Below are 10,000 nucleotides of genomic sequence, written 5' to 3'. Positions count from 1 at the left end.
CAAAAGAGGCCCTGAAAATGCAGATTCCTACCATCGTTAAGAAAAACAATAACATTCTTCACACACACAATGGCATTGTCTCTGTTTCCTGTATAACTGAATTCTAAGGTCTTTCTCGGATTCTTTAATGAATAGGATGAAGCTAAAAAAAAAAGAAAGGATTTTTTTTGTGGGGGGGGGGGAATAGAGTGGAGGAAAGGAGGAATGAATGAGGTTTTGTATGTTTAGTATAGGGTAACTGACCTGGTGTTAATCTTATTTATATTTGTCCACAAGCTTACCTGATGGTCAGTCCCAAGTGTTGGTATGGCGGGGAAAAAAGGTCTTCATATCATAGACATATTATGATTTATTATCATTACTGTGTTTTAGAAACATAGATCTGGTGTCGTTTTTTTCATATATGGACGTAAAAGCGCGGTCAAACAATCCAAGTCAGTGGTATATACATGCGCTTGAAATTACGGATAAGTTTAGCACTGTTACCTCATTCCCATTGAAAACAATATAAAAAAAATCCATATTCATACTACGACCACATAGTTGAAAGCAATATTCAGGATCCGCTCCTCTTTCGGAAACAAAAACAAAACAAAAAAATATATGAAAATATCACCAATAAGCTGATCTTAAAGGGACAAATAAAGAAAAGAAATGAAGGAATTGTATGGCGGCCAATGGCGCATGGCGGGCTCGGATCTGAAACAGTTTTATTGTTTCGTCTTGAGTAAACCAGAGATCTGTTTGTAAATGCAAGATGGTTGGTATTGTCTATTGCAACTGTCAGATTTGTTCCTCTGTTTGTCTGATTAACCATAAATCGCATTGTTATTCTCCTTTTTTACATGAACTCGACCTATACTTAGAGTTTCCCTCGAGGTTAAATCTGCGCTATACGTGTTACCAAAATAGAACATCACTAATGTTGGCCAGATTAACCAGAGGGGAACTTCGTAATTTCATTAATGAACTTTTTGAGATGTTTGAGAGCAACACGTCCGAACACAAAAATAATAGCATTATTAGTGAAAGCGGAGGGAAACGCATGTTAGCCAGGATATACATATGAAAGCTGGCATGGCTGTGTTTAGTCATGATTTAATGATGGATATCGTAGTTGGATTTCATATAATCAAAATGAAATCTTATACAATTTATAGTACTACTTTTTTATGTTTTGCAATTCATATCAGAAAATGAAACAGCCAACCAATGGAGCATGTAATCTAACCTATTTTTCATTCTTCCAGTGAGTTTAAAAATAAAATAAAATAAAAAGTAAAAAATAAAAAAGTTTGTTTATAGGCCATGTAACAAGTTTATTTAGTTTCGAGTAGCAATAATTCGGACGCAAACACGGGTGATGGAGGGGGTTTGGAAACCATACCGTGTGTGTGTGTGTGCGTGTGTGTGTGTGTGTTTGTGTGTGTGTCTGTGTGCGTGTGTTTGTATGTGTGTTTGTACATACAGGCCGTTTATAGAGGTTTTAGCCTTTCCGGAAGAATGCTAGAGGAGAAATGGTAACATTATTCACTTGAATTCTGAAAAGTTAATTATCTGAAACATGAACATCCACTTAGGATCTGTAACGGGATCGATTAAACAAAAACACATTTTAACGGAATTAAGATTCGAGGAAAGAGACAAAAAGTGATGGCAAATGTATGTGTATGTGTGCGTGCGTGCGTGTGTTTGTGTGTGTGTGTGTGTGTGCGTGCAATCCCCACAACTCAGTGTAGCCAATATGTGTATACAGCCAGTTTCGACTCCTGTATCCGAAACACATTCTTGTTGAGAACCATATGTTTCGAAACTGGTTCACTTACAACTACAGAGAACTTGAAAGCAGTAGCGATTGTATATACGCAAATATTATCTTTCCTTATCTCCTAAATCTGGAAGGGGGTGAAGGACAAGAGAGAAGAGACAAGAAGGAAGACGAAATCAGATATGACGATAAGAAAAATAAAAGAGGGAAAGGACTGTCATTCATGGACCCTGAGAGAATAGATGTCTTAGAGAGCGATACAGGGCAGTGATTTTCTATCTCTCTATCTATCTCTCTATCTCTATCTCTATCTCTATCTCTATCTTCATCTCCATCTCTATCTCCATCTCCATCTCCATTTCCATCTCTATCTCCATCTCCATCTCCATTTCCATCTCTATCTTTATCTCATCTCCATCTCTATCTCCACCTCTATCTCTATTTATGTTTATATTTCTCTCTCTCTCTTACTCAATATATATATATACATACATATATATATATATATATATATATATATATATATATATATATATATATATGTATGTATGTATCATATATAACTAAACATGTATGTACTTATATATCTTTGATACTCAATATCCCACTATTTTTCTTTGACTCTCTCTCTCTCTCTCTCTCTCTCTCTCTCTCTCTCTCTCTCTCTCTCTCTCTCTCTCTCTCTCTCTCTCTCTCTTTCTCTACTGCTAAACCCATGCATCTTCCCTTCAAAGTTTTACCAAAGGTCCTCTAAACAAGACTGCAAATTTGGATAAACTTCGACCTGGCAGACTATTATGGTAATTCAAAACCACTTCATGTATCTGGAAAAGTTATATTTTTCAGAAAGTTTCCAAATCGCTTTCAAATGATGTTGGGATGAATGTATGGACGTACGTAAGAAAAAAATTTGGAATTATTTTCAGAACAAACGATTTTTTTTTTTCAAATTGTTTTCAGGAGAACTACCGAAGTCTTAGAACACAAAGTTTAAACAAATTAGCAAGTTTAGCAAATTAGCGAAGTGGGTAAGCCGGAGATTAGCTGTACACCATATATCACTGTTGGAAGCTAAATATGGTTACACTTAGGTGAGCAAAGTGCTAAATCTAAGAGGATATAGGAATTAAGAGATTATTAAATCAATTATTTTTTTTAAATCTTAAATTAAATCAATAACTGATTATCACGCTCCTTCAGATATCAGATTTGTTGAATGTAGATGTTGAATATGTAAATAAATGTATAATGTTGAACAGGGAATGAGAATGCATGATTACTCTGCGTGTAATGATAGTTTAGATACGATTGCTTATTGTGTGTGTGTGTTTGTGTGTGTTTGATTGTGTGTTTGTGTGTGTGTGTGTGCGTGTGTGTGTTTGTGTGTGTGTGGTTGTGTGTGTGTGTGTGTGTGTGTGTTTGTGTGTGTGTGGTTGTGTGTGTGTGTGTGTGCGTGTGTGTGTCTGTGTGTGTGTGGTTGTGTGTGTGTGTGTGTGTGCATATCTTGATAGAAGTAAATTCGGTATACGCATAGATTCAAATTTCTGTAACCACCATCTAAAGCATATATTGTTTAAAAGAAATAAGCATGGTTCCTAAGACTTTGCATAAATGTAAAACTTAAGTTACTGCTGTTTTCATTTTATTTCCCATACACGCAGTCCCGTGGATGTGTCTCCCTACCTTTGTTAATATGTGGTTCTTGCCATACCTAAAAAAAAAAAAAAAAAAAAAAAAAAAAAAAAAAAAAAAAAAAAAAAAAAAAAAAAAAAAAAAAAAAAGTAAAATCGAAAAATGATTAAAAGATAGAAAAAAGAGGAAACAGTTCAAAGGTGAAGCATTCACGATAATTTTTCTATAATCCAGTAGACGAAAAAATTGATCGCTGATGGTAATTAAATACATAATGATTCCAATAGCAACTCAGCCTTTTTTATGTAATACCGCCAATTAAAATATTCCTTAAAGAGACAGCTAATTACATTATACAACACAGGAAAAACAAAACAAAAACAATAGTAAAAAGCAACACAGATTAACATACTGAAACAATCCAGTTTTTAAATTCATCGTTCCTTTCATTTTGTTTTTCTGGTGAACGATAATCAAAGGATTCCGTTCAAAATGGCGGGAATTTGGGTTTCGTTACAGTGATTTTTTTTTTCTTTTCTTTTCTTTTCTTTTCTCTTCTAATTGTCTTGCTCTTTCATTCGGCCTGTACGAATTAGATATACATACAAACACACTGTGTCGTATATGTACAGGTTATACACATGTATATAGAGTATATGTATATAGACCGTCTTTTTATGGCTCCTTGTTACATGGGCGTCAGAGTGAGTGTCTTCTCCCCCCCTCCCCCCTATCACCCCCCCCTTACCCCCCCCGGCTGTTACATTCCAGAAGAAATTCTACCTGAAAGACCAATCAGTATCCACTCTACATTCTGGAACCTGATTCTGGCCTTGTATTTAGAGTTCTCTTTTGTACAAAAATAGACCTGTTTTACGGTTGTGTTTAAATAGAGAAGGAGAGAAAGTGAGTGTAAAGAGTGGAATACATGTGTTTAAATTATTAACGAAGTGATTAAGGCGATTCAATATAATGTGCTTATTCCCTATCCCAAAATAAGATCATTAGCGAGTCTATTAAGAGACTACGGACATAAAACTGAAGAGATGTTATCAAGGAAATTCTCATTCCGTTTATAAGAAGGGAAATGCTCGTACGCGGTGGATTCACTTTTAAATAAAAGTGTCGGTACGGTATCACAGAGTAAGAGGTGCGTCCAGTTCTAAGTTTGGTTGCGTTAAAATAGTATTGTCAGATTACGCTGGTTGTGCATTCGCAGCTAAGGGCAGTATTTCTTCTACACACACTTACACACACACACACACAAACACACACACACTCACGCACACACACACACTCACGCACGCACACACACACACACTCACGCACGCACACACACACACACACACACACACGGACACACACACGCGTGCACACATACACACACACACACACACTCACTCACTGTTCATGTGTGTGTTCGTTTTTGTGTGCGTGTCTATGAGAAGGTAAGAGAGAGAGAGAGAAAGAGAGGGAGAGGGAGAGAGAGAGAGAGAGAGAAAGCAAAACGGAAAAGAGACATACAGTTCCCTACATCGCAAAACCCAATCCTATTTGTGTCGATTCCAGTGCCAGGGATTCGGGTCATGAAGTCTTAATTAAGCACCGTTATCCTGATGCCAACAATAACCCATTTAAGATAAGAAAATGGAAATGGATAGTGGGAAAGATAGTAAGATACACCATAGAGAAGTGAGAGATCCCAGTGCCAACAAAAGCTCAGTTACTTAAGATGCACTCATGGAACTCAGAAAATATCAGAGAAAATGTAACTATTAATCCGATAATCATTTCCAATTATATAATTACGTGTGTACTATAATTGTAGTACTGGCTACTATAATTGTAGTAAATATCCTTCAAAAGGTACATAAGGTCGTTCTTGCTAATGTCTCTGCAATTAGAACTAGACGTATTAGCATGATTAATGACAGGACAATTTGATGAACTTTTTATCTGAAGTGAGAGACAAATAACCTTGTAATGATACAGAATGACCATTGGCTAAAATTGCTTAGAAAATAATATTCGATCAAAGGGACGCGTATTTTATTCGGTATCTTGAAACAGGAATTGAGACTAGAGAAAGATGAAAGTAAGATTGATAGAGTTATATATAAGGAAGAAAAAGAAGACGAAGAAAAAACAAACAAACGCAGCCAGACAATGTCTCGTCTCAAAATGTCGTTATTATTTTCACCGAGAAAGATATTTCGATTCTTAGGTTTTCGTTTCTTTTTCTTCTTCTTTTTCTTCTTCTTCTTCTCCTTCGGATTTTCATCATACAAAACTTATTAAAAAAACAAAAAAAACAAAAACGCATCACCATCTATCTGTTTGATCCCTTGAGTCAATGGCGAAAGTCATTGATATTATTGAAAAGTCGTTACTAACTTGTTTGTTTTTGTTAATGCCTTTTTAAACCATTTGTAAAGGTTAGCTTTTATTTTGATGTATATGTTCTTCCTTATTTCCGTGGTCGATTGTTTTTGGTAGAGTGTTTTCTGTAAAAAGGTTTACATCGGGTTTTTATATCATTTGTTATATTGTTATTTGTGTTTCCATGTGTTTATATTCATTAAAATGTTCTTTGTGAGGTTTGTATGATTGTTTTCTAACTGAGGTCTTGTTGGGGTATATGTGTGTGTGTGCGTGCGTGTGTGTGTGTGTGTGTGTGTTTGTGTTTGTGTTTGTGTGTGCGTGTTTGTGTGTGTGCGTGCAAGTCTTCCCTTATTATGACAGAGGCTACAGGTATCCAACAAGAGCAGGGAAACTACCGATAGCCTACAGGTAATTTCACTCCTTATAAACAACACACCTTCAAGCCAAAAGTACAATGAAGATTTACGGACACCTGGGTTAGGTGAGGGACAGACCACGTGGCTTGAGTGAGATAAACATGTGATCAACTGATACGTAATCATGATAGCTGTAAGATTACAATATTGCAGCACCGGCGTGACGTTATCTAAAACTTCCGGACTTCTTGAAATGCGGAATTTACTCGTATCATTTGCCTATAAACCAACCCAGCCACGGAAGCCTCACAATCTAGTGACGTGGAAGTGCCGGTCCCAAGCCCGGGTAAATGGGGAGGGTTGGCGGCAGGAAGGGCATCCGGCTTTAAAACCTTTGCCAAACACAATATGACACGGAACCAGAGGAAAGACAATAATGCTAGGGCATTCCCCACAAGCGATGCGCAGCAAGATCGCCGTAAAGCTGTGAGAAGTGAGCGACGGCTACCTTACCAGGAGCGGGTAAGACTAAAGAAGATAGCTCAGAGGGGTGAGAGGAGGAAGTCAAAGATGGTAGACAGAACGGTGGTCATCGCAACACTGAACGTGGGTACAATGACCGGAAGGGGACGTGAAGTGGTGGATGTAATGGAGAGGAAGAAAATAGACGTGTTGTGTGTGTAGGAAACAAGGTGGAAAGGGCAAAAAGCCAAAGAAGTGGGAAACGGCTATAAGTTGTACTACGTGGGGGGAAACAACAAAAGAAACGGTGTTGGAGTGGTGCTGAGTCCGGAAATGAAAGAAGGAGTGGTGCAGGTAAACAGAACATCCGACAGAATAATATGGGTCAAGATCGAGGTGGCAGAAACCACTATGAATGTGGTTTGCATCTACGCTCCTCAAGTGGGGTGTACGGATGAAGAGAAAGACGACTTCTGGGAACAGCTTGGGGATGTGGCTGAAGATACCAGATGCAGAGGTGACGTGGGTAGCAGGTGACTTCAACGGTCATGTCGGGGAAGGGAGCTTGGACACAGAGGTTACGGGAAAGTACGGTGTCGGAATACGGAACGAAGGAGGAGACAAAACTGTGGACTTTGCAACAGCAAAAAGCATGGCAGTAGTTAACACCTACTTCCAAAAGAGATTGACCCGACGAGCAACTTATACTAGCGGGGGGAAAAAGTACACAGGTGGACTACATCATGTGCAAGAGAAGGGAACTGAAGACAATACAAGATTGCTATGTCCTGCCAAAAGAAGCGGTGACTAAACAGCACAAGCTGGTAGTCTGCAAGGTAAAGATGAAACTACAGATTAAAAGAAGCGAATGTGGAACAAAGAAAACGCGCTGGTGGAAGTTAAACGAAGAGGAACATCGAAATAAATTTGTCCAGGAGGTGGAAAGGAAATTGGATATGGAAGAGCGGAAAGAGTGGAGCACAGTGAGTGGGGTAGTACGGGAAACGGCTGTCGAGGTACTAGGGCGTACTTCAGGCAGGAAAGGGAAGAAAGAAGAGACGTGGTGGTGGAACACCGAGGTGCAGGATGCGATCAGGGACAAGCGAGAAAAGAAGAAGGAGAGAGATCTAAATAGATGTGAGGAAACTATTGTAGCCTTTAAAGAGGCAAATAAGAAAGCGAAAAGAGAAGTGGCAAAAGCCAAAAGCATAGCGTACAAGGAGTTGTATAGTAGCCTAGACGGAAAAGATGGGCAAAGGAAAGCTATCAGGATAGCCAAGCAGAAACATAAGGAGGCGCAAGATGTATACCAAGCTAAGAGGATAAAAGACGGTGAAGGACTAGTGTTGACAGACGGCAAACAGATAAAAGAAAGATGGAAGGAGTACTACCAACAATTGATGAATGTAGAGAACCCAAGAGTAGAACTAGTGATTGAAGATGCAGAAGAAGGAGAGATAGAGGAGGTTGGAGAAATGGAAGTGACAACAGCAATAAAAAGGATGAAGAATAGTAAAGCGGTGGGACCGGATGATATACCAGTCGAAGCATGGAAGGCTATGGGCAGAACAGCAGTGAGGTGGCTAACAGAGGTATTCAGAAACATCTTGGAGACAGAGCATATGCCAGATGAATGGAGAGATAGTACTCTCATACCCATTTTCAAGAACAAAGGGGACATACAGGATTGTGGAAACTACCGGGGCATCAAATTAACCTCACATACCCTAAAGATGTGGGAAAGGATCATAGACAAGAGATTGAGGAGTAGAGTGGAGGTGTCTGACCAACAGTTTGGGTTTATGCCAAATAGAAGCACAACTGACGCAATTTTTGCGCTCAGGCAGATAATGGAGAAGCACAGGGAGGGGCAAGAAGAACTACATTGTATCTTCATTGATCTAGAGAAAGCTTACGATCGGGTACCGAGACAAGAGGTATGGAATTGTTTGAGACTGAGGGGGTTGGAAGAGAAATACATCAGGTTGATACAAGATATGTATGAGAACAGTAAGACTGTGGTGAGGTGCGCGGCGGGTGGGGCTGCATCAAGGGTCAGCACTTAGCCCATTCTTGTTTGCAGTGATTATGGATTGCATGACGGAGGTAGTCCAGAGGGAAGCCCCGTGGGATATGCTGTTTGCGGACGATGTAGTGGTGTGCGGGAAGACGAAGGAGGAGGTAGAGCTTAGATTAGAGCTTTGGAGGAATGCAATGGAGACCAGAGGAATGAGAGTCAGTAGACAGAAGACCGAGTATTTGAAGATGAAGGTAGGAGAAGAGGACGTAGAGGATGATGAGGAGGATGTAACACCGGTAAAGATACAGGGTGAGGACGTGAACCAGGTAAAGAGTTTAAGTACCTTGGCTCCACAGTGCAGGAAGATGGAGGTTCGGACAGGGAAGTCACAAAACGCATACAAGCAGGTTGGGGTGCGTGGAAGAAAGTAACAGGGGTGATGTGCGATAGAAAAGTGTCAGATGTGGTGAAAGGAAAAATGTACAAGACCATAGTAAGACCAGCAATGATCTATGGCATGGAGGCGGTGGCTGTGACGAAAGCACAGGAGAAGAAAATACAGGTAGCCGAAATGAAGATGCTGAGGTGGTCACTGGGGTTCACAAAGTTGGATAAAGAAAGAAATGAGGACATTAGAGAAAGATTGAAAGTTGCAGAAATACCGGAAAAGTTGAGAGAAAGCAGATTGAGGTGGCTGGGACACGTAGTGAGAAGAAATGGAGATTATGTAGGGAAGAGGGTTAGACGGATGACTGTTGGGAGGAGGAAGAGGGGAAGGCCCAAAAGAAGGTGGGAGGATTGCGTGAAAGAGGACAAGATAGCGAAAGGGGTGACAGAGAGCGATGCATTATGGAGGACGACATGGAGGAGGCGGATCCGTGCCGGCGACCCCGAGTAAATTGGGGAAAGCCAGTAGAAGAAGAAGATTTGCCTATAAACCACTCTAAAAATACGAAGAAAAAGTGTGAATCACATAAAATACGAAGCACTTAAAAGCACTTAAAGAAAGAACAAAAAGAAATGGAACCCCCAACCTATAATTTATAACATCATTATAAGCAATGCAATAAATATTTTTCTTCTTTTTTTTTTCTTTTTTTTTGGGGGGGGATATATAAACGCAATTAGTGAAGACGTCAATATTAAACTTCCGATCTCTTTAGACGAGAATCACATGATCTGACGTCATATTCCTGTGGTAATAATTTCCGCTTTTTGTTACGTGTCAGATTTATCCGATTTCCGGTTATTTGCCTCAGACGGATATTTTATATTAAGAGGTATGTACGTATGTGTGTGTGTTTGTCTGTGTACGTGTATGTGTGTGTTTGTGTGTGTGTGTGTGTTTGTCTGTTTATGTACGTGTTTGTGTGTGTTTAA

This window comes from Penaeus japonicus, unplaced genomic scaffold (genome assembly GCF_977035675.1).
Source record: "Penaeus japonicus unplaced genomic scaffold, GWHDUDI00000001_assembly GWHDUDI00000013, whole genome shotgun sequence".
Lineage (NCBI taxonomy): Eukaryota > Metazoa > Arthropoda > Malacostraca > Decapoda > Penaeidae > Penaeus > Penaeus japonicus.
Note: the sequence above shows the minus strand (reverse complement) of the source record.